Source organism: Marmota flaviventris, chromosome 15 (assembly GCF_047511675.1).
Source record: "Marmota flaviventris isolate mMarFla1 chromosome 15, mMarFla1.hap1, whole genome shotgun sequence".
In the NCBI taxonomy this organism is placed as follows: domain Eukaryota; kingdom Metazoa; phylum Chordata; class Mammalia; order Rodentia; family Sciuridae; genus Marmota; species Marmota flaviventris.
In genome coordinates, this window is record NC_092512.1 from 61,893,050 (window position 1) to 61,918,331 (window position 25,282).

Consider the following 25,282-nt stretch of genomic DNA (forward strand, 5'->3'; position numbering starts at 1 on the left):
AAAGCATGTGTTTTTTCTGAACTATGGACTCCTGGAGTTTGATCTTTAAAGATTAAACAGGCTTAGAATAGTCAGTGCATGAAAGCAAGTATTGGTCACTTGCGAGTTATTTAAAAGGGGAAAAATTAATTTGCTGTAAGCATCATAATTTGTGGTTAAAGTTTGTTTAAACTGAAATATATACTATACACATTCATAATATTGTAAAGTGTCTTAAAAAAAAAAAAGCTCCACCTTCCCCCCAAAAACATCATCTACAAAATTCATGACTAAAATAGCCAGAGGGGATTTTGGCAGAATTTCTTATCAACTTCCACAGAAGAGGAACAGTTTTTCTATTTAGCATGAGGAATAAGTTGGGACAACGTTTTAGTGAGACCAACATTCTTTAGACTCAGAAATATGATCATATTGTAATTTTGTGGAATGTATTCAAGTGTAGGTGTTTTTCTTTTAATGATTAAGCATAGTTTTAAACCTACTTACAAATGTAGCCATTTTAATTCACTGTGGGCTAAACTTGGCACAGATATTCTCTGCTCAAACACAAATGTAGTTGTTTTTTAACTGAAAAAAAAATTGCCTTGCCTTTTTTTTTAATTCCTAGATTTAAAAAGTTTAGAATGAATATTTACTGTTCTGTTTTAGCTATGAGCGATTGTGTTGGCATCTTCTGCAATCCCTTTAGATTCCAGTTAGGTTTACGATGTACTTGTGTTTTTAGTAAAATAGTTGATTTACAGGTCTTAAAATGGCTTCTGTCATCACATAGTGACTGCTTTTCCTAAGTATTGTTTTTGAAACCTTAATAAAGATGTCCATGTAACATGAATATAAAAGAAAATCCTGTTGCCCTTAAGGGGACTTTGCATTCTGACATTTTCAGCTTCTCTGTTCATGTCATCATGTAAGTCATGGCTTATTGTTTACAACTGTAGCTTGTCTGTTTATGAAAACTGCATTTAGTCATACTGTCTTTGCTGGTACTACACCATCTTAATGCTTTTACTGTGTTCACAATATATTTGACTGCTGCTTAACTGAGTATGAGATTTTACTTTAGAAAATTTAAGTATAAGCATTTAAAGATAAAACTTAAATGAAAATTAAAACTTAGCTTAAAATGAACTTGGCTAAAGCCTTTTACTTTGATTCCTCTGATACTGAGCAGTTTAATGCCCCGGAAAATATAGATCTAAAATAACATCAGAATGTGACTTTACACTTTTGAAAAATTTGGTACAAATTAATATATAGTATTATTTTTAGACAGTTTAGCAGAAGGAAGGAACATCTCAGTTAGCCATGAATTTTTAGTGAATTAAAAAAATTGTAAAAACAAAATACCTTTGCATAATTTATATAAGGTAGTTTTTCAAATTAGTTAAAACTTTTAGTAGGATTTTATATTTGAGAACCTGGAATCTTGAATTAGAATAAATTCAAAGACTAATAAAAATTGGAGTTAAAAAAACCCAAAGATTGGGGCTGGGGATGTGGCTCAAGCGGTAGCGCGCTCACCTGGCATGCGTGCGGCCCGGGTTCGATCCTCAGCACCACATACAAACAAAGATGTTGTGTCCGCCGAGAACTAAAAAATAAAATATTAAAAAAAAAAAAAAAAAACCCAAAGATTAAAATGACCTTTTGTGATTATTTATATGCTCTACTGTATTATGTTAGGCAATTTTAAGCTAATGTTCTGGCATTAATTAATCAGTAAAATTAGATTCTATTTTCTGTTGTTTTTTTTTGTTTGTTTGTTTTGCCCAATAAGAAAGTTTGTTTATACAGTTGTTTCTTTGTGAAGAAATGATTAAAAGGGCTGGGGACATAGCTCAGTTGGCAGAGTGATTGCCTCACACAAGGCCATGGGTTCAATCTCCAGCACCACCAAAAAAAAAAAAAAAAAAGAGGAAAGATATTAAAGACAATGATTTTATTTTTGACCATTAATTATAAAAGAAAATTCAGTAAATAATATGATATAAAAAAGAGGAAAGATATTAAAGACAATAATTTTATTTTTGACCATTAATTATAAAAGAAAATTCAGTAAATAATATGATATACATAGAACACACTTACTTAAATTGTAATATAAGTTTAGAGTTGCTTTTTAGTTAAAAACTTCGTGTTAGAACTGTTTTCTATGGTGACTATCCAACGTAAATGAGATGTGAGAGGCTTTAAAACAAATTAGTTAATTGAAAGTTTTTATTTAAGAAAAAAAATTACTATATCAATTTTTTATCTATTTACTGTGTGTAACTGTCTTTTCCATATAATTGAAGATAACCAACTCTTGGTTGTTTAGAATTATTTTACTCAATTTCACATTTTAATAGAAATCCTTTCTAAGTGTATTGTACACATTCATATCTTTTAAGATCACGTCAGTCTAATGTATCATTTTCTTGTGACTTGGTAGTGAAGTCAGACTTTTCCAAATTTTAATTTCTTACATTTATTTTCTTCCATGCAGTTGCTGTTTACTACTAGCATTCACAAATCTTTGACCATAGTCCTTATGTGATGTAAATAAGAAATCAGGTAAAAATAATTGGCATTTTGGTGTGTTTCACAGTCTTAATATCAACCCAGTACTAAAGGCATTATTGCCGTTAGTAGCAGAAAAAAAGTCAGGTTTATGCATTTTTCTGAGTAGCTTGCTGAAGATCAGGAAGCGAGTACATGGTAAGACGGGATATGACTCAGATGAATTTTTCCATGTTTACAAATATATACATTAATTTATATGTATATATTACAATATATACATATAGATTTTATACAGGAATATATATATATATATATATATATATATATAATATAAGATATATATAATCTTTTAAATACTACCCAAATACATAGGGTATTTACAGTACCCCAGAAGGTTCTGTCTTATGTCCCTATTAATATCTCCCTAAAGTTAATCTCTATTGTGCTTTGATCCCCATAAATAATTTCTATCCCCCCCAGATTAGTTTTACCTGTTCTTGAACTTCATAAAACTTGAATCATACAAAATGTAATCTCTTTGTGTCAGGATTCTTTTATTGAACATTATATTTGTGAGATTCATTCATGTTGTAGCATACTATAGATCCTTTTCATTGCTGTATATGGTTCCATTTTATGAATATATTAACATTTATCCTGTTGAACATTTGATTAATACCCAGTATTGGCTGTTATGGATAAAACTGCTATGAACATTACTATACATGTTGTTAGTGAGCATTAACTCTCTAAAACTGTTAGGTTTGGGAAATAATGTATATTGAGTGATAGTAGGTGCAGCCAGCATTCTTACCTATGGATTCCACCAACTGTGGGTCAGAAATATTTGAAACAAAAAAATGGCATCTGTCCTGAACGTGTACAGATTTTTTTTGTCCTTATTCTATAAATAATGTAGTATAACTATTTACATAGCATTTATATTATATTAGGTTTATATGTAATCTAGAGATGATTTAAAATATATGAGAATTAAGATTATATGCAAATGCTACAACATTTTATATAAGGGACCTGAGCATCTGCAGACTTTGGTATTCACAGAAATCTTAAAAACAGCCCTTTTCAGATATTGAGGGACAATTGTATTATCAGTGTTCCAGGTAGGTGGTTACACCAGTTTACCAGCAACAAAATATTATTAGAGGCTCTAGTTGCTCCACAATCCTATTATTTATTGTTATTGCCAGTCCTAGTTTTGTTCTCTTTTAAATTCTGATTATTCTGGTGGTAGGGTGTCTAGTTTGATGTTAGGGATATGCATATTAGAAGTTACATTTTTATAATTAAAAATACTTAATTTGGAGGGTATATTCTTGTTTATGTATACAGATTAATAGGTATATTCATAGTCTTGAATATTGATTTTTTTTTCATCTATTGCTGTTTTTATAGGCCAGTCTGGGTTACTTGTTTGGTCACTGATATTAGCAAAGTTCTTCCTAAAATATCCTAAAGGAATGGAATATATTCCTCAGTATTCTAGAAACCACTTGTTTAGAATTTTACTTAAGGAAATTAAGATGGTAAAGATCTTTTGTATTCAGTGCTAGGGATTGAACCTAGTTCCTTACTTAGGGAACCCATGCGTACTACTACTACTACTACTACTACTGAGCTATGTCCCCAGCTCTGAGATGGCAAGAATCTTCATTTAAGGAATCGAGTTTATCAATGCCTACAGAGGTGACTCAGAGAAATAGAAAAATTTTATACAGGAATGTCACAAAGGTACCGTATAGGAACATACAAATTGTCTTGTTAGAAGAAACCAGTAAAGACTTTTATAACTGAAAAATCAAGAGTGGGTTTTTCCCCCCATTGAAATATAGCAGTTACATATAATCTATAGAGTTTTATGTAGAATTTTATTCATCAAACAGTTTACATAATCTCATAATGATTCTGCTAAAAATAGGTTGAATTGATTAGTTCTTGTTTTCCCAAGTTCAGTGCAAGTTACGCGTGTTCAACTTGCCTGTATGTGCTTCAGGTATGCCGATTAGTCAGGCGGTCTCATCTGAAACTAATGTATAATAGTGCAAAGTTGTATAACTTGCCATACCAGTTTAACAGTGTTTTTGTTTTGCTCAAAGTAGATGAGAGGTTTATTTAAGTGTGGCCACACTGGTACTGCATTCCTGGTGATCTTGGTAGGTTAATGACAATCTTTGTCATAGAAATCAGGAAATGTGGGTTGAGCCTCTGGGATGCATGAAACTGGTTCATTAAAATTGCTTCCCAAAGGACTGGGGATTGTTGGAAGCACTTGGTAAGTAATACAGCTTTAAGAACCTATCTGTCTGTCTTTTTGTCCATCTGTCCTTCCTTCCTTCCTTCCTTCCTTCCTATCTGTTTAGATCTTCATTCTGTTCTTTAAACTCTATTAATGTGTCAGTATTTAGTTGTATTATCCACTTTGTGATTGCTTTTTCTAGTAAGGGTAAAAGCTGGAAATCCAGATAAATTTATTCACACAATTGAGCAGGCTATGTTTTAGTTGGGTGTTGTATTTAGTTGTGAAGACAGTCATAGGTGATGTTGTATTGTTACTTTGTTTAACTGGTTGGCTTTCAACTGAATTAACTTTGTCCATCAGTGTTATGATTTATTCTACCATTTTTTTAATTGTAAAGGATGTGTTGAAGAGTTACTTAAATATCTATGAAATGCAATCAGTTAAAGTAGTTTTGAGACTTTGCAAGCTTTATGGTATTCTTTGGATAGTGTTTAAGTAGATTATAGTATATTATGAATTTTACAGAAATGCCAGGGCTCACACATGTGTAAATGTTTGTAAGCATTTTTGAGGAGAGGAGATATACTGTAGTTTTGTTTTCTGTTGAATATTCTATTACAAGGTGTACTTAATTTATTTCAGGAGTATTCCTTAAATAATACCATCCTTAAATAATACCATCATTCTATGCAAATGAATTTAAGGCAAGATTGTTTCTCATTTAAAGATTGTTTATTTGAAGACTGCTCATGTGTGTCTGTTTTGTAAGGAAAGAGATGACACAAGCACATTGTATTCATCTCCGTGAGCATACTTCAAGAATGTATACATGCCTTGCATTAGGAATGGAGAACCTTGAAGTTAGACAAGGAAAGCTTAAGCAAAAGCAACAAGGTGGGTTAGTTGTTGGTAAAGTACTATTGGGACAGGAATGAGATAGGGCAATCAGTAGCTCACTATCTAAGAGGAATTTCTAGAGAAACCCCACCCCCCAATACATTATTTATTAAAACCAGAGTAAAGTAACTGAGAGTTTTTCTTTCTTTAAGGTTAATTACTGCTTTTTCTAAGTTAATGTTCAGGGACCATAAACTTACTTTAAAGTCTAAAACTAGTGAAAGCTAAGTAGTCTCTCATCTTTCCTATTTCATCTTTTATGTTTCTGGATGATTATGAGAGTTAGGAAAGAGCTTAGAGCTGCCAGTGTGTTGAGGGATGAATCTGCACTATGGACAAGCACATTTCACTTGCTTACAGTCTTTGACATTGGCTCATTGAAGCTATGATTAACAATCTTCATGATTCTTCATTTATAAGAAACTAAAAACTTGCTAAACATAAGAAATTGAAAATATGCTATTATTTTTCCTCTTGTGAACATTCCTTTTAACATATTTTATAAAAAGACACATCCTCCAAATTTAAGTGCAGCTGTGTGCATGTGTGCAAGTGTGCCTGTGCAGCATACCTGGGAAAGAGAGACATGGAAGGGTCCTTTTCTATGGCTTTATTTTTATTAATTTTATTGATGTCACTATTTTGAACCAATAGCAATGGAAAGCTGTATTTTTTCACATGTATGTGAGAGAACTTAATAAGGATCAGAGTATGTGTACTTTATATGTGTTATGTACACAGAGTCACATTATACTATATATATATAGTGTGTGTGTGTGTATGTGTGTGTGTGTGTGTATATATATATATATATATATATATATATATATATATATATATATATATATAGTACTTATATACTTGTGATATAAGTACTAGGCTTCTTTCAAAATAGTACTGTGCTGAACTGTATTATAGGTACTAGGAGGAATTGAGAAAAGTATCATTAAGATCGTAGGAGTTTTGGTGGAAGTCTGTTAAACCTTAACCTGGTGTTAGGCTCGTCTTGCCAGTTGTGGGGAGGTGAGTAGTAATATGGACTGGTTTCCTGGTGGCTCCATTTGGACTGTCTCTGCTACTGGAATGGTAGGTGTGTCCCAGGGAGAGTAGTCATTGCTTAGAATGTGGTGGTAATGGCCTCTGTTTATGAGATGATGAGGTAAAGGTGACGAAGCTTTGTCCAGAAAGACCAGAATGCCAAGCCATGTTAATAGGCCATTCATATCACTCATTCACTCATGCTGGGGAAACGAAGATCCATTTTAGCCTCTATAAAGAATAAAGTCTTTAATAATAGAAATGAAAACTGCAGCTAAATACCATTTTTTAAATCAAATTAATACAATGTTTGATTGAATGAGAGATTTCCTTTTTTTTGATTGGTTGCTCAAGACAACACAATGATCTTGACATATTATACATTTGATTCAAATGGGGTATGAATTCTTATTTTTCCACGTGTACAGATTTCAGGATCATATTGGTTATACAGCCACATTTATACATATAGCAATACTAGTGTCTGTTGTATTCTGCTGCCCTTCCTATCCCCCCTCCCCTCCCATCTCCTCCCACACAACTCAATTAATAAAGATTTCCCTTTATTAATTGAGTTGTGATTAAAAGCATTTTCAGAAACCACTCTCATGTAAATTGTTATTATTTTCTGAAAATAATTTTGGCTTTACATATCATAAAACTTACAGTTGATTCTATGTTAACCTAGGAAAGCCTGGAGATTAATCATATCTTCATGTGAAGATTTATGTGCAAAGATTTCTATAATATAGTTTCTTTAAATAGTGAAACAATGGAAGCAGTACCGTATAACTGAGAAGAAAGACATGGTTAAGTTATGATGCCATATTCTTATGGTAGCAACAACAGTAGTGGTAAGGTAGAATAATTGAGTAGTGAATTGTTATATTTAGTCATCTTTAACAATAAGGGAGAAAAACATGGAAGAAAGTAAACAAAAATACAAAATACAAAAAACAAATACAAAATACAATACAAAAATACAAGTAACTACTTCATTAGGTAAGCATGGTGAACATTCCCATCTTTTTCTTTTTTTTTTTTTAAGTTTTCTTTATTTTCCAAGTTTCCTACAGTGAACATTTATTTATTTTATAATCTTAAAAAGTAAACTTTGAAAATAACAGTGAATGAGATCTTCATTAAATGGAGAAAGACGGTATTGACTGTTTGAAAGAGCTGCTTCAGATATGAGGCCTAATTTGGAAGCAGAAGACTCAACATCTCTGGAGCAAATTCCAGGGACAGCAATATCTACTTGGAGTGACTAAGAAAGGGTGTTAATTTTCTTTTCAAGGTTGTTGATCTCTAGAGTACATCTTGTATATGGGTAAGGATAATATTAATACAACTATTTTATACCGTCTGGCACATGGTACTTGATGAATTTATAGAGTGAGTGAATGAATCAAAGTTTTCAGTAGATTTTGAACAAAATCAATAAATCAAACCTTACCATATCCTTTTGGATTTAGATAGCATAAGTTGATACTATAGAGAAAATAGTTTTTGTGGTGGAATAATCACCAGCTTACTTGGTATTTTGTCCTAAGAATATGTATTTTAGGCATGTGTATGTCAGGCTTGACAAATAGATTCCTTTAAAACTTAAGGCAGATTTGGGGAGGGAGAGAAGAGCAATGGAATGTGGGACCAGCCAAGGTTGTGGGGAGGGGCAGGGTCTAGGAAGCAGAACTCCAAACTGTTGAGGGAAGCGTATTCATCCCCACTGAAGATCAAGGATTATCAGGATTATCACTGTGTTAATTTATTATATAGTATTGAATAGTGGTATGTGTACATATTAAATTTTGGACCTTTTTTGGGGTCTGAATTTTGCTGTTTTTGTTTCCTTAAAAACTCAGAAATTAAGCACACAGGCTCATAGCAAGTGACAGAAAGGTTAAAGATAGTTTGGTAGACAGTATTTATTGAGTGAGGCAGTATTATAAACATATAATCAGCAATATAATTTACCCATTGTTTGTAGAAACAGTGATTTTCCCTGTGAATAATTAGGAAAGATCTTAATATATCAGGTAATCATTTAATTTTTTTTGCTGAATTTCCATATAAGTCTATCACCCTTAATATCAATAACTTTTTTGCTAATTTTGTTCTTTTCCTACCCCCAGATAATTTTGCTTTTCACAGTGAAACTGACTTATGTTTCATCCAGCATTAACAGGCTTTCTCACTGTTCTAAATAAACTCCTTCTCATCTATTAGTCACCCATTATATTCCTTTATTTTAATTTTATTCTTTCCTGAAAAAAAAATTTCATCCTGTTGGGAATTGAACCCAGGGCTTTGTACATGATGAACATGCATTCTACCACTGTTACACCCCTAGCCCCACTCTCCCATTTTTAAAACATAGCAAAACTCAGTGACCCAAAGAAGCTTTACTAATTAACATCATTTGTTCACAATCATCCTGCATAACCATTTTTAGAAAACCACCATACTAAAATATACTACATTTTCCTTCAATTTCTCTTTTGCTTATTTGTTTCCTTTGGGGGACAAATGCTTTGGGGTTGAGGATTGTGTTTGATCATTGATATGTGTGCCAAGTTTCCAGTACACAGTTGGACACTCAGTGGACTCAATAAATACTAACTGACTAGCTGTTGAAAAATTTGACGCAGCCTCCCAGGGTGTTTAGCATAGCCTGAGTAGTTTATGTATTAGCTAAATCTGATTCAGTAATTGGCAGTCCTAGTGTTTTAAGTCGTGATGGAATACCTACTTGCCTCTTAAAATGTCAAGTAACTACTTGATAGGATAGAAGATAACCTAATTCACTTATGACAGAAGATGCTATCTGGACTTTTGGATCCTGGAAGTACCAAACTAAAAAACACCTTTATTTTCTTACTTTCTAATTTTAGTGCTGGGGATTGAACCCAGGGCCTTATGAATGCTAAGTACACACTCTATCACTTAAGCTATACCCAGCTCCTAAAAACATTTTTAAAATAGATGCTGTGAAATATTTGAAAGTCCTGAGTATTTCACTTTTCTGGCTATCTTAGTAAAAGTTGGTTGATCCCTGCAACTTTAACAATTATTACAGTAATTGCTGTGAGCTACAGTCTTCCATAGGTATTTTATAATTTTCTTATTTATTCTCTTAAAAACTCCATAAGATATGTGTTGTTCTTATTTTATAAATGAAGCAGCTGAGGTCAAGGGAAGTTAATTAACTTGCCCAGGATCACACATGTGGTAAATAGCAGAAGTTAATATTTGAGCTGTGGTTTGTTGGGTACCAAAATTTATGGGTCTTAAAATTCCTAATATGTCTTAGGAATGGGCATACTGGAGAAAGGTCTGAACTGAAACCCAAATATTGATACTAGATATTAACATTTTGAGTAATACTACTGCACATTCATAATGCTCTTACAGTATTGCATATCATAATACAATAATTAGTGTCTTGCTTATGTAGAGATCTTCAGTTTCCTGTATTTGGATGAATACTGCTTTCTTAGTGAAAAGGAAGCTCATAACATTTATCTATGTCATGTGTGTTACAGTAATCACTACTGTTTATCTTAAACATCAGTAAATCTTTATAAAAGGAATGAACTCATATTAATAATCTTGACTAAGACCTAGAGACAAATGAAGCAGATTTCAGTAAGAACAATGCCAGAAATATTGAGCTGTAGTATCAGTCTACCTAGATTTAATGGCAAACATGATGATTTTGCTGGTGCTAAATTTAGGTGATGTGGTGATGAAATAACTTCCTGGCAGTTTGTAGATAGTTTTATTTACAAAGAAAGAGAATAAGAAGCTGTATATTGTATAACTTATGGAAACACCATCTAGGTTTTCACATTTATAAAATATAATCTAGCTGAAAAAGAAAGCATTCCTGGTACAAGAATAGAATCCTTCAAAGCTCATAGGAAAGGACATGGGTTTGCTTCCTGTTTGGTGAAGAGTGTCTTAGGAAGGTACTTCCTCTTCAAGGAAGGAAATGGATGTCGCCTCACCCACTCTTCAGGTATCTATTCAGATCTCCTTTGGATGAGTAGTTTTCTTTCTTCCTGACTTTTAATTTTATTGTAAATTGACAGTTTATAATTTTATATATTTGTAGGTGGTTGTGGTTTATGAATACAATGTAGAATGATCAGTCAACATATCCATTACCTCAGAAACATCCTTTTTTGATATGTGGTGAGAACATGTAAGATTTATTCTCAATAATTTTGAAAGGTACAATATAATATTAACTATATTTACCACACTATGCTGTAGAGCTCAAAAACAAACCCACAAAATGTTCCTTCTGTTTGAGAATGTACTTTGATGATTATCCCCTACCCCATCCTCTATGATCCTATTAGTTGGATTGTTTTAGATTCCATATTTAAGTGATAACTTGTGATATTTAGATTTTTTTAAAGGCTGAGTAGTATTCTATTGTGCAGATGTGTCACAGTATCTCAATCCATTCATCTGTTGATGGACACTTATGTGTCCATTTGAGTAACACTTCTGTGAATGTGGGAATGCACACATCTCTTTGAAAACCTGATTTCAAATCCTTTGGGTAAACACCTTGAAGTGAGATTGCAGGGTCTGGACGAGTAATTTTTTAAATCATCTGGAAACAAAACCAGAGTGCTGCATTAGAGTTCTGTGGGGATTGAGATACAGCATTTGGGATTTATGAGGGAAGGTGTCTGCCTTCCTGGAGTTGGTCCAGGTTGTTTCATGGGAGTGGGGTGGGGTGGGACTCCAGAACTGGGTAGAAGCACCTGGGTAAAGCAGCTTTAAAGCACCTTGAGACCTGGTTAGCCACATTTGATCTCCAAATCTAATAAGACTTTCTTTTCAACCATATGTTCCTTTGACTTTGAGAGGAAACTAGATTCTCATGGTTCTCACACAGTCCACCAAGATCATTTCTGAAGGTAAGATGCTGCCGAGTTCTCCCTGTGTCATGTGTCATGGGGATGACTCTCCCTAGAAAGAATGTAGCATTGTTAACTAAAAAAGGCCCTTATTCAAAGCAATGCTTCTTTAGGATTTTCCTATAAAAGTTAAAGTCCTCTGTTTAACTTAGTTTCTGATCATCATGTCATACCCCAGCAGGTCAGTGTGTCGTCATAATCACGTTAGGGCTCGAATCAGTCCTGAGCCCATTTCCCTTACTGTCCAGGCTTTTGTTTGGAGAGTGTTCAAGGCTGCCAGCTGTGTGGCCTGGTTGAAACCACTAGATTTTGAATGAGGCTTGTGGCAGGCATGTGGGTTTGCCCTACTGGTATTGCAAAATCAGTTTTTATGTCCAGAATCACACTTTCCTCCTGCCTCCTATAGTCTGGTTTTAGATTATTTTTCTTGTGGTTTTGGTTAGTGAGTGTGTACTCATGGCTTTCTTTTCCTTTACTCCTTTCCCTTTCTTCACACAGGGAGGAAGGGAATAATCACAAGATGTTTTTGTACTTATTTACAGGATCAAGTTTTGTAGGCAACTTCCCTTTTTATTAAATATAGAACCAAGATATTTAAAATATTTGATATTCATTCTTACTTTCCCAACAATTATTTTATTCTTTTGTACATATAACTACTAATCTTGTTATAATTCAGAAGACGGGACATTGAAAGACTTACTCATGATGGCACCATTCTTACACATCCATTTTTAGTGTAGTACATTTTCTTTTGTATCTCTAAGATTTCTCATTTTGTTTCTATTCTGCTTTGACTAGTAAAGAAACTAGTAAAGTAAAGATTGGAATGTTACATTGTTTTCACAGCACCTTCTTTCATCAAAGGTATTAAATGTCCAATAAGATAGCCCAAAGACAAAAAGGGGTGGGGGGGAAATCGGAGGGAAGGACAATTTCTACAATTTGTCAATTTCTACAATTGACAAACTAGATTATCAGGCCTGCATAAAGTCAAATATCTCTCAAACCATAAGAGTCAAGAAGTGATTGTTAAACAATGCATTACCCTCCTCAGCACTCCAAAGCTTCTTTACAATATTTTATCAAACGCATTGGAGATTTAGTTAGGACTTTGAATGGAAAAGCACAAGTATGCAGAAGTGATGGGTGTCAGTCCATGTCAGAATTTATCATTTCTTTCCTTCTGTTAGTTAAAATGAAAAGTAAAAGGAAATGCCTGCTGGAAAGCATTGCTTTCAGACCAGGATTACATTTTTGTTGTTGGCCTTAAGAGAACATCAACAGGAAGTGATATAATTCTCAAAGTTTAATAGGCATATCCTTCCTTGTACAACTAAAAAAGGCCAGTCTTCTTCACATGTACAGTAATGCAATTTTAATATTATTTACAAAAAAGCTTAACTGTTGATGAAAAATACTTTGAGAATGTTTAAATGTCAATCTTTTCCATTAGATTTATTTTTTAAAATTTTTTTTATACATTGATGTGCCTTTATTTTGTTCATTTATTTATATGTGGTGCTGAGAATCAAACCTGGTGCCTCATACATGCTAGGCAAGCGCTCTATTACTGAGTCACAAACCTAGCTCCAGTTTTATTTTTTAAATTATATTTTACATTTAGGAAATGAATGATGTTTGTTTCCTTACTTGAAGAACAATTTCAAAATTTTCAGTTCACAGAGTTTTACTTGAAATGAACCATAGATAAAGAAATGTTTCAACTTTTTTGTTCCAGTTTTAGCAATCTCAAAGTATAGATTTCTTTAGTTATTTCTTAGAGGCCTATTATAAAGTTTAGGTAGTTTCATCTTTCCAGTGTGAACTTCTAGAAAATGCTGTTCATTAGTATTTTCTTTAGTGGGTTTAGACTTGTATTATTCCTTAATCTAGCACTTAATCTATCCTTAGTTTAAACTCCTTTGTAGAGAGGTCACTTTATAATTTTACTCTGTAGCCAGAAATAGAATAACTATAGGTTGGTGAAGCACACTGAACTTTGATAGCCTGCTGTGAGTCTTTTTTAGTTATTCTATACTTTAAAATATGACTTGTTTATATATTTGTGGACAGGAAGTTGATTTTGAAATTTACTTTTTATCTCAGAACTGTTCATGGCCTGATTAACAGAATCACCTTCTAAATTCTAAAATGGATATGATGGGGGAGGAGGCTGACTTATGTAAGCATTTGAGGATTAGGAAGGAACTGAAATATTTAAAATCTTTTAGCTAACTAACATTGACTGATTCTAAATAATTTCATATACCTTTGAAAACTAACATATAACGTATTCTGTTTAATCCCATCACTTTTAAACAGAAACTTGATTTGTGTATTATATAAGCCTTAAATTTCATATATGTGAGAGGAAAGGGAAAGTTTGAGACTAGAACCCAGACTCTCTTATTTTCTTAAAATAGCTCTTTTCAGCTTCCCAAGTTACCCCTATTACCAGTGACAAGTCATACCTCTTTGCCTGAAGTGGTAAGCTATATACCACTTCTAAAATACCCTTACTAAAAACAGCTCAAGTTTCTAAGCTGCCTTACATTTTCAAAAGCACTTGAAAGTATTTTTGGACTTGCCAAACATTATTAGATGGAAGTAGAAAAGAAAGTGTGTTAGGTTAGTTTGTGTTAGGGAGCTAGCTCATGGTTTTCTGGAGGAGAGTTGGAAATGTCTAATTCCTTTTGGACTTGAAGAGATTAAGAAATTTGACTTACCCCATTACCTGCAAATGTTCACTCCCAGTTTTAGACACAAATCCCTATAATAGCTTAAGATTGTTTCGAATGTTATTTCTCTGATGAGCATGTCCCCCTAATTACCTGTTTTTGCCAATACATGTTCAGAGTATATACTTCATCTGAATTGAGGGCTCTCAGATTTCTCAGTGTCAGTTTGGGTTTGTGACTTAGTATGGGTGTTGTAGGAGATCTTTTACTATGCCATCATTTCTGTCACCAAGATTAAGAGAAGTTTTTTTTTTTTTTACCATTGTATCTGTATTCCAAGCTGCTCTTGATAGTAAAGTACAACATTAGATTAACAACTGTTCAGAAGAAACAAGAAGCACTGCTGTATTAAAGTACAGGTTGTAAGGTATCTCAGCTTTTACATAAAATCTGAAAATGTATGTTTGGGAAGTAAGGAAAAACAAATTTTTTTATTTTAGAAATGAATACCTTTTAAAAATCTAAAGAAGTATTTTTCAAGGTGATTTTGTTCATTGGAATAAAAAGGCTTTAGAATGATAATTAGTACTTTTTAAAAGTCTGAAATGTATATGATCAACAGATTTGTAAACTGCTACATTAAACTAAAACACTTATGTGCTTTGTTTATCTACAAATATTCCCAAACTTTCTGCACCAAAAAACCCTTTTTTCCACCAAGGAGCAGTCATCAATTTAGGAAAACTTGATAAAATTTTGATAACATATTAAGTCACTGGGATTTTCTTGTTTTAGTACTCGTGAAAATAATCTTGAAACATGAAGTCCTAAAATTGTGTTATCTTAGAAAAATTAAGACATATGGCATTGTGGTTTAAAGAAACAAATATATCCATTTAAAAATAATACCACTTTTTCCTCATTTTTTTTTCTTACTGGTATATAATTTATTTTGTAGCTCTTCTAGCTTTTTCTGGAAATTTCTTGTGAGCACTAAGCTGGGCGTCAGAAAATCTGATTTCTAGGGTTTTGTTGGCTGAGGGGCTTTCATCAAATCGTGTGACCTCACCAGCCTTCCTTTTGGCATTGCTGAATGCATGTCATAATTACAGGCTCCCAGAATTGTTATAAAGATAAAATAAGAGAAAGGAAGTCTGTTTGGAGTTTGAAACTTGTAAAGTGTTCAGTATAAGATTAGGGAAATAATTGTACCTGCAATTAAGCAAATAGAGCTCACACTTTAAATCCCCGTGGGCTCTTTGAGGACTGTGGAATTTTTAGACCTAATCAGGACCTAGTCTCTTCTTTGGTCACTGAGCAAACTGAGGCCTAGAGATGTTACATATTGTCCTTGAGTCTCTGGGAGATCCAGGAAGTTGGTCAAGTTTCCTAATTCAGGCTCTGATGCTACACTGGCTTCTAGACCATGTAGAAGAGAGGAACAATGAGCTGTCTGTTAAGTCAGTTTTTCTTGTATATCTTCTTCCCAGATATTGTTACTTTGTATAATGGGAGGTTAGTATTATCAGTTTGAAGTTATTATGTTCTTGTTTGGAACTCTGACTTTTACAGTATATTTTATTTAAAATATTAATAGGTTGGTATTTAGTGATGAGATTTTTTTTCTTTATTTGTGTCATGTTTTAAAAAGGAAATTTGAAAATTTGCCATATAATATGTGCTAAAATTGAAATTATGAGACAAAAGATAAATGCAATTTAATCTATAATTTAGGTTATTGTTTTATTCTCGTTATTTTGGCACTTACAGAGTACAGTATTTAACACATCACCATCTTTTTCCATCTTTTCAAAAGAAAATTAGAGGGATAGTTTTTGTTGTTACTGCTTTTGAAAACATTGTTCTTTTTGCTGCAGTTATAGAAAGACAGAAAGTAGCCTTGATTATTTTTATTGGCTATACTTAAAAAATGACTGTGAAATAAGTATGTTATCAGTTAGCAAACACTTGCTGAGTACCTTGTGTACAAAGGTAGTATGCTAGATGGAGCCGGGCACAGTGGCTTGTGTCTGTGGTCTCAGCTGATCAGGAGACTGAAACAGGAGAATATATCAGGCCCAGGAGTTCAAGGTCAGCCTGGGGCAACATAGCAAGACCATGTTGCTTGAATGAATGAATGAATGAATGAATGAAGACATACTGTGATCTTTTGCCCAAAAGACCATAAACTTCCCTATTTTCTGTTTTATTCTTTTACAATGTAAGATCAAACATTCCCCTGTATTTAAAAATACTTTGTAGAATATTTTTCTCTATTTGTATTCTTTTTTGGAATCATAGGAAATTTGAATAGAAAAATGCTGCAAATAGAAAAGTGTGAATAATTTTAGAACCCTGAGAATAATATTATGAAAGGTTAAATTGACTATGCTTTAATAAAAGAAGCAGTTAAAATTATTTTAGTCACTGGGATAGTGTGTTTGTTTAAACTGTAGCACACCTAGACAGAAATAAATCTTGTTAAAACAACAGCTTACTAGTGACCTTACTTGTTTTGCCAATTCTGAGACCCAGAATCTTAACTTTAGTGAAGAAAAAAAGATCTACTAAGCATATTTGTAATGGTATCTTTAAAAGGTTCTTTAACCTGACCCTTTATGAAGAAAAAAAACAAAGAAGATTAGTTACGCATGCCTTGAATTTATAGTCTGAAATGAGAACCCCAAAATCTTACTATGTGCTGTAGTTAACTAAATCATGTTTAACACTACAGACTGCACATGGCCTTTGTGGGATTTTGATTTGGTCTTTGCTTCCTTTTTATAGAAGAACACAGCCCTGGGTACTGTGAGATTGGTCTGTCTTTTGATGTGATCTGAATTGTTGGTTATGTCCATGAAAGGCTAGCTGTTTTATGGGGAAAAAATTTAAAAGCATATAGGAAGACAATGTGATATATCTAATCTGTAAGTTCCAAGAATTTAAACTGTTGTAGAAGGTCCCTGATTTATGAAAATTGGACTTACGGTTTTTAATTTTATGACGATATGAAAGTGGAACAGGCTCAGTTGAAACTGTACTTTGAAGTTTGACTTTGGGTCTTTTCCTGGGCTGGTATGATCCTTTCTTGTGATGCTGGACAAGAAAGCAAGCCCCGGCTCTCAGGTAGCTGTGTGATCACAAGCCGAAACAACTGGTTCTGTTCCTGTGCTAATGATGAGGTTTGGGAGATTAGGTATATTAAATGCATTTTCAATTCAGGATACTTTCAGCTTGGGTTGGGTTTATATGGATGTAGCCCCATTGTAAGTTGGGTAGCATCTGTATATCTCCAGAGCGTGCGTGCGTGTGTGTGTGTTTGTGTGTGTGTGTATGTGTGTGTGTATCTGTTTACAGATCCTGCTGCTATAAATATTTTTAGATAAATAATTGATGGATTTATATTTATCCTTATGCATCAGAATCATTTTGTGAGTTGATGCCATTCTGGTTTCTAGGTAGTCTTCCTGAGATGTTTCTCTTTTGCTTTAAAGCTCTTATTACTATGTGAAAAGCTATTAGTTTTTATTCTGGTTATGTATTGCATGAAACATCAATTTAGGGGGTAGTGGCGGCAGTTACTGGGGATTGAACTCAGGGGCACTGCACTGAGCCACATCCACAGCCCTGTTTTGTATTTTATTTAGAGACAGGGTCTCGCTGAGTTGCTTGGCACCTCACAGTTCCTGAAGCTGACCTTGAACTCTCCATCCTCCTGCCTCAGCCTCCTAAACTGCTGTGATTACAGGTGTGTGCCCAGCAAAACATCAGTTTTATATTAGTATATTTCACAATTCATTGCATCAGGAATTTGGACAGTATATGGCAAGAGATGGCTCATCTTTGTCCCATATCTGTAGTCTCAATTAGAACCAACAGTTATAGCCTTAATTTGATTTGTCAGTGAAGTTTTTGAAAAACAAAACCTGTATATGAATGATTTTTTTAAGTTTACATTTTATAGCCATATTTATTATGTAAGTAATGGGGAAAATTAACTTGAGTAATAGCCCCTATGAAAAGCAGTCAATTTAGTATGTTACTGGATTCCTTTTCAATGCAGGAAGATTTGTTTCATTAGGACCTATAAAACTAAAAGATTTATTAACTAAATATAAACAAAACTACAAAATCATTAAGATTTAAATTAACACCACCATGTGACATTGTTTGGCTGTAAGAAAGTTGACTATCTACAATCTGCCCAGCTTAAGTTCTCCTGAATTCACCAAGACTACTTTCAGCTATACAAAGGCATTTCAAGTGTTTCCCTGCATTTTTTCTTTAAAAAGTTACAGAAAACCTTGTCTCTGAAGACTTGATACCAAAGAAATTAAAATAAGTCTAGTCTCTAAGACAGTGGTAAGAACAAAAGCGAAGTACTAAAATTAAAAGGCAGTGAATTATCAGCAATATAATGGTCATCCATATGATCCAGTATATTCATATGTTGGTAATTTTAGATTTGCATCAATACAAAAGCATGGAATAAGAAATTTTTCACAAGCATTTTGTGGATCTTTATATTCATCCTTTATCCTTGGAACCCCTGGTTGGAGCCAGGAAAGGTGGTTTGGTAACTCTTTCTCACCTGAGGTTTTAGAATTGATTTGTTTCTTTTTAACAGGTAAAATTTTCATTTTGTCACAGCCCTTACGTTTTTTTCCTTCACCTCAATCTTTTATCCTGTGGTGTCATATTATTTTTTTCCATTTCCTTTGCTTATGTAGGCGTAAGTCAATAATCTTGTTAGTGAAATAAGTTGGGGTAATTAAGTTGGTGCTTGTGACTGTGTAAAGGCTTGGTTGTTGGAAAGCATCTTCTTGATATTAAGCTGCTTTTTTTCAGAGGGGGGTGGGGATAAAGAGATAGGTAGATAAAGTGCCCAGAGGCAGAATGAAAATGAAGCAACAAGGGGAAAGTAGAGGACTTGAAGTCAGAGATACCTGTATTCAACTGATGGTTAGTTATTTTTGCTTTAACTTGAGTAAATTACCTAATTACTCAATTAGATGAGTTAGTTTCCTCATCTGCAAAGTATATTTAATATCTCCTATGGGAAATACTAAAAATAATGCTAAAATACTAAAAATAATGTAAAATACAGAGTATGTGTTATCTGTTCCTTAACAAAAGTTTCTTTTGTGGCTAAATAGTATTCCTCCATGTGTATATACCACATTTTCTTAATCCATTTATTTGCCGCTGGACACCTCCATTGATCCCATGTCCTGGCTGTTGTGAACATGGGAGGGCAGATCTCTCTCCGAAACATACTGATTTCTTTCCCTTTGGCTGTGTACCCAGGATTTGTGGCAACATGAATGAGCCTGGAGGACATTATGTTATGTAAAATAAGCCAGGCACAGAAAGACAAATGCCATATGTTCTCACTTATGTGTGGAAATTAAAAGCTTGATCTCATGGAAGTAGAGAGTAGGTTAGTGGTTACCAGAAGCTGGGGAGGGCAGAAGGGAGAGAGGGATGGAGAAAGGATGACTAGCAGGCACTGGGGTGCAGTTGTATAGGAAGAATATATTTGAATGTTCTGTGGCCCAGTTGGGTAACTGTGGTTGACAACAATTAATCATACATTTCAGTATAGATAAATGTTTGAAGTAATGGATATGCCAGTTGCTCTAATCTGATCATTGTACACTGAATACATTTGTTGAAATATCATACACCATAAATATATACAAAACATACAATTATTATATATCAATTAAAATTTAAAAACATATTGAGGAAATAGTTCTTATGACTATGCTTAGGCTGGGAGGTTGATATTCATCTCCAGATGTTTACAGTTTTTATGTTTTGTATTATAGATATTTTATCCGTTATTTTTAGATTAACAACAAGCCCCCCTCTCCATATATTTTTGTACACATGGTACCTTTCCCTGATGGGAAGGTTGAATAGTAGTTGGTTAAGATATGATGATGGTAAGGCCAAAGTTTTTAGGATTTATTTGCAACTAATTGTGCTTTCTGAAGGATTTTATTAATTTGAATTAAAATAACAAAAAGCCTTAAGATTGACTTTCAACTAATTTAAAACACCGATTTTAATAACGATTTCTCTGAATGAATTAAGTTACATGTATTAATAGGAAATAGTTCGAAAGGATATTGGAAAGTTAGTTAAAATAAGCCAGGCACAGAAGGACATAACACATGTTTTACTCAGGTGGAAGCTAAAAATGTTGGTTTCACAGAAGTAGAGGTGATTAGTGATAATTATGGGTTAGGGAGGATAGGGAAGAGGGGAGATAGATAATCAGTAGCGAAATACAGTTACATAGGAGGAATAAGTTGTAATGTTTTACAGCATAGTAGGCTGATTATAGCTTACAACCATTTATTATACTTTTTATAGAGGAAAAGAGTTTGGGTGTTTTAAGAGATGGAAATATTAATTACCCTGACTTAATCATTATATATTATATGTATGTGTCAAATTTTCATACTGTATTCCATAAATATATAGAATTATTATATGTCAAGATTATTATCAATTATTATATCAAAGTTTTCTTAACCCCACACCCTTCCCCCCAAAAAAAGAAAATATAAGGCCCTAGAGTTAGGTGGACCTGGGTTCAACATCCAGGTTCATTATAAGTTCTTTGACTTTAGAAAAAAATTATCTCTTCTTAGTTATAAAATTGATGATATATAACATTTGCCTTTTAAATATATAATTTTTTCCCTATTAAAGGATATACCCCCTCTCCTACCCTCCTTCATATTTTGGATGTGTGTGTTTTTAAAATGTTCCTTAATTAGCTTGAAATAATGATTATATTTTCACATGGTCATACACTGTTGATAGATGTGACCTTCTTGTAAGAGATAGTATTGGCAGTGACAGGCACTTAGGGAAGGGGCCTTTCGTGGACAGAAAGTTTATGTTGATCCTTCTCAAGTGGGTCTTTGGAGCTGCTTATAGGTGTTGGGGTTAAAGATTGCCTCTGTTCGGTATAGACAGATTTTGTAATTCTCATGTTACTTTTGGTCCAAAAGACAGCACTTTTGGTACCCTACAGTTTAAGACATTGTACACAGTCTTGAAGTATTTACAGGCTTGCCTGCCTTGTGCTTGGGGATATAAAAGCAAGGGTTATCAGTTTGTTTTGTGTCTGAGTGGTCATTTCAACTGTTAGGGAGGAAAACCTAAGGAGAAGGTAAATTTCTGAGGGGAGTTTATAATTCAAAACTATCCACATTGTTGAGATAAAAACAGTAAAAATTCTACTAATCCTGCATTGGGTTTTTTTATTTGGGGGATGGGTTGGGTTGATTGTCAGGGGGGCTTACTCCAATCATGGTGAAGAATCATCCCTGTAAGCCTTTTACTTCTGTTTCAGTGAAATTTTTACCTAATAACTCCCTGCAACCCCGCTTTGTAATTCTGTTAAAGACTGTAGGTTAATGTTTTGGCTAAGCACCCTAACTAAAGCCCCAACTTCTGCAGTAGAATTGTTAAAACCCTTGAGTCCAGCAACAGGTTTTAAACTTGAAGACAGTTAGATACTTGTCCCTGCCCTTAAGGAGCTTGTAGTCTACATGGGAAGATAAATTTTAGCATAAGGTAATGATAGCCATCATTTTCACATGCTGTATCTAAAACCCTCTTGGATTCTATAGTACTGGCTTTTGCTGATCTTCGACCTTTTAGCTAGTTTTCTTTGCATTCTGTTTGCTAATTTCTTTTATACATAGTTTTCAGTGTTGTTGGTCCTTCAGGGCTTAGTTCCGGGCTTCCAGATCTTTTCTCTTTTATATCTTCTAAGAGATCTTAATCATTTCTATGGACTTAAGTGCTATTTCTAGATTATTTAGTATTAAAGGTATTTTAGAAGCCTTGCCATTAATCTTTTTTTCTAGATACATCAGCTAAAATATCAGACTGTACAATTTGTTGTATTGGCACTGACTCTGTTAGGTGAGAGATAAGATTGAAAGGAATGGTTGTAATGAGATCTGTGAATGTGATACATATATTTTTCACTATATCATACATAGAAATTATGGATGTGTACTTAACTGTAGCTTAAGAAATTTTGAGCCCCACCCCCCAAATCCATTCACACGTGGGGGACTCATGCCAGGTTATATTAGTCCTGGCTGTCTGCCTGATATATCTTTTCAATATATCTATTTTTTTAAAAGATGGACACAATATCTTTATTTATTTTATTTATTAATTTTTTATGTGGTGCTGAGAATTGAACCCAGTGCCTCACATATGTGTGGCAAGCTCTCTACCACTGAGCTATAACCCCAGCCCCCAATATATCTATCTTAATTATGGCAAATGACCTTTTTTTACATATAATATAGATGAAAAGTTACTAAATTATGAACTTAAATGGTCACTTGTTTAACTTGCAGCTAATTGTACTTTCTGAAGCATTTTATTAATTTGAATTAAAATAACAAAAAAACCCACTTAATATTGACTTTCAATTAATCTTAATCACCAATTTTAGTAATGATTTCTCTGAGTGAATTAAGTTATGTATGGGGAATAGTTGGAAGGGATAATAGCTAGAAAAGATAATTAAAAGGTTGGTTAATTAATGTTTATTTATAAGTTATAAGGCCTAAATGTTATCTTACAGCTGTTTTGGCATGATACTGATGACCCTTTTACAAAATACTTTAAAAAAGAAAATTACTTGTTAAACATTTTCATCAGTTAAGAGTCTGTTGCAGTGGAGGTATAGCCCTTTAAGCAAAGAAAACATGGGCTTGTCTGCTACAGATAGAAGTGAATCAGTTATTTCATAAATTATTCTTCTGTGGTCTAGATGCTTAATTTGAGTATCATCAGTTTAAAAATTGGGGAATAATTTTACTTTGCACCTTTAGTCCATGTTCTTTTTAATATTTTTAACTTATGTTCTAGTTTATTTTGCAGTGCTGGGAATTGAACCCAGGGCCTCATGCATACTAGGCAAGTGTTCTACCACCGAGCTATACCCCCAGCCCTCTTGGCATTATTGAAGTCTTTTGCAGTGCAGCCTTGTATTTTACTATTACTTTATAAAAATTTATATGAAAGCCCTTTTTTGGTAGATATTTGCATTACATATATAATTATGTAATCTACATGTAAAGTAATATATCCTGTTTAGCAATCTGATATAGTTCTCATAGTTAAGTCTTGAAAGTATATCTTTCCTCTTGAGGTTATATGATTTGAAACATGCTGAATTAAAGGCATATTTTTATGATTAGGAGTTTTTGTTTTTAAATAACAGCAACAAAAAAAAGGAAAATAAATTATCGTGCTAATCATATGAGTACAGGCTGTGGGTTTATGTTTATGTGTATAGTTTGTGGGTTTATGTTTATGTGTATGGCTGGAACTGTTGAAAATTTTCAGGTAATTTGGGAAGTATTTCCTTAACTTTTTCTTGCATCCTGCATGTGTCTTCTGCATTTCTGCCACCTGTCCAGTTTGCTTGATGACTGGGGTGATCCTGCCTAAAGAAGAGGTGAATCATTGGTCCTGTGATGGAATGTTAAGTGTGGTAGTCATGGGGTTCCCTTTTGGTTAACCATCTCTTTGCAGTACTTAGTGCCATATTTTCAGTTTTCTACCAGAAATCAAGCTGATTGTTTCAGATTAATAAACATATTTTCATTCATGTGCCAACTCCTATGTGTTAGGAGTGGTTTTCTTTGATTGGCAGCAACTTTGATCCAGAAAATTGGGAGTCTACATGGAAATAGGCTCAGGAAAAAAATCATAATGCCAAGATCCATTAACAGTGTCTTTCAGGAGTGTAGGATGTACGAAATGTGCTTATGCTATTCTTGTTAGCACTATGCCAGAAAGCACAATAAAGCCGTTTTCGGGTTGACCATATTTCTACCATCTTCTTTTTCAAATCAAGCTGGCAAAATGATAACATTATCAAAGCAGCGACCTTTCATAACCATTTGGTGCATGAGAGCATACATGACTTTAAGAATCAGACTGTATGAGTTAGATGAAGTATCTCATTTCCCAGAGATGCAGCAACAGTGCATGCCTCATAGGGTTGTAGTGAAGATTGAATTAGGAACACATAAAAAGACCGGAACCCAGTGTTCTTTTTATTTTTGGGGTGCTGGAAATTGAACCCAGGGCCTCACACATGGTAGGCAAGTGCTCTACCACTGAGTTACACCCTCAGCTCTTAGCCCAGTGTTCTCTTAGAATAAGTACTCAAAAAACGATAGATGTTGATGACACCAAAAAGTAAAGTATGGTGCTTTTTTAATCTAATAGTCATAAACTAGAATGTTCTTTTAGCTAGTATTACAGGTGTTACTTCATTTTCTTCCCAGCTCACTTTGCTTTTTCTCTCTCTCTTTTTAAATCTCTTTTAGTTGTAGTTGGACACAATACCTTTATTTTATTTATTTTTACGTGTTGCTGAGGATCGAACCCAGGACCTCACACGTGCTAGGTGAGCGCTCTACCGCTGAGCCACAACCCCAGGCCCACTTTGCTTCCTCTTGATCTGTTTGTGACCATTCATTAAAAAATAAATAACTAAGGGCTGGGATTGTGGCTCTGCAGTGGAGCGCTCGCCTATCACATGCAAGGTCCTGGGTTCGATTCTCAGCACCACATAAAAACAAATAAACAAAATAAAGGTATTGCACAACTAAAAAATAAGTATAAAAAATGCCTGATTCGCACTATAAAAATAAATAAATCAATAAGATATTGAGATCAACTCCTTCTAACCCCCTTCCCATCAGCTCTAATGTTGCCATAAGTTTTAATGTGTAATGAAGGCTCATTCCTGATTTTTTTTTTTTTTGCCTTAAAGCGTTGATGTAAACTCAACTTGCTAGCTAATGTTTTTTATGGTATTGGTTTCATACCAACCAGGTACTCTTAGAACTACCTTTACCCTTAGCTGTTTCCACTGACAAAATAACTTTAGCTATCACATAGGA

The 25,282-nt window shown here is 33.7% G+C and overlaps 1 protein-coding gene across 10 annotated transcripts in view; it reads left to right on the plus strand.

Moving 5' to 3' along the window:
- The window catches only part of Ncoa2 (nuclear receptor coactivator 2), a 264,620-nt gene that overhangs the window by 59,426 nt on the left and 179,912 nt on the right, over positions 1-25,282 (plus strand). The window contains exon 1 of one of the 10 annotated variants that reach the window (XM_071602301.1): positions 17,971-18,063. The exons of the other annotated variants lie outside the window; for them this stretch is intronic. The gene's annotated coding sequence lies outside the window, so the exon portion shown is untranslated. Of the gene's footprint in view, positions 1-17,970; positions 18,064-25,282 lie in introns of those variants that run through there. 10 annotated transcript variants of the gene reach the window in all.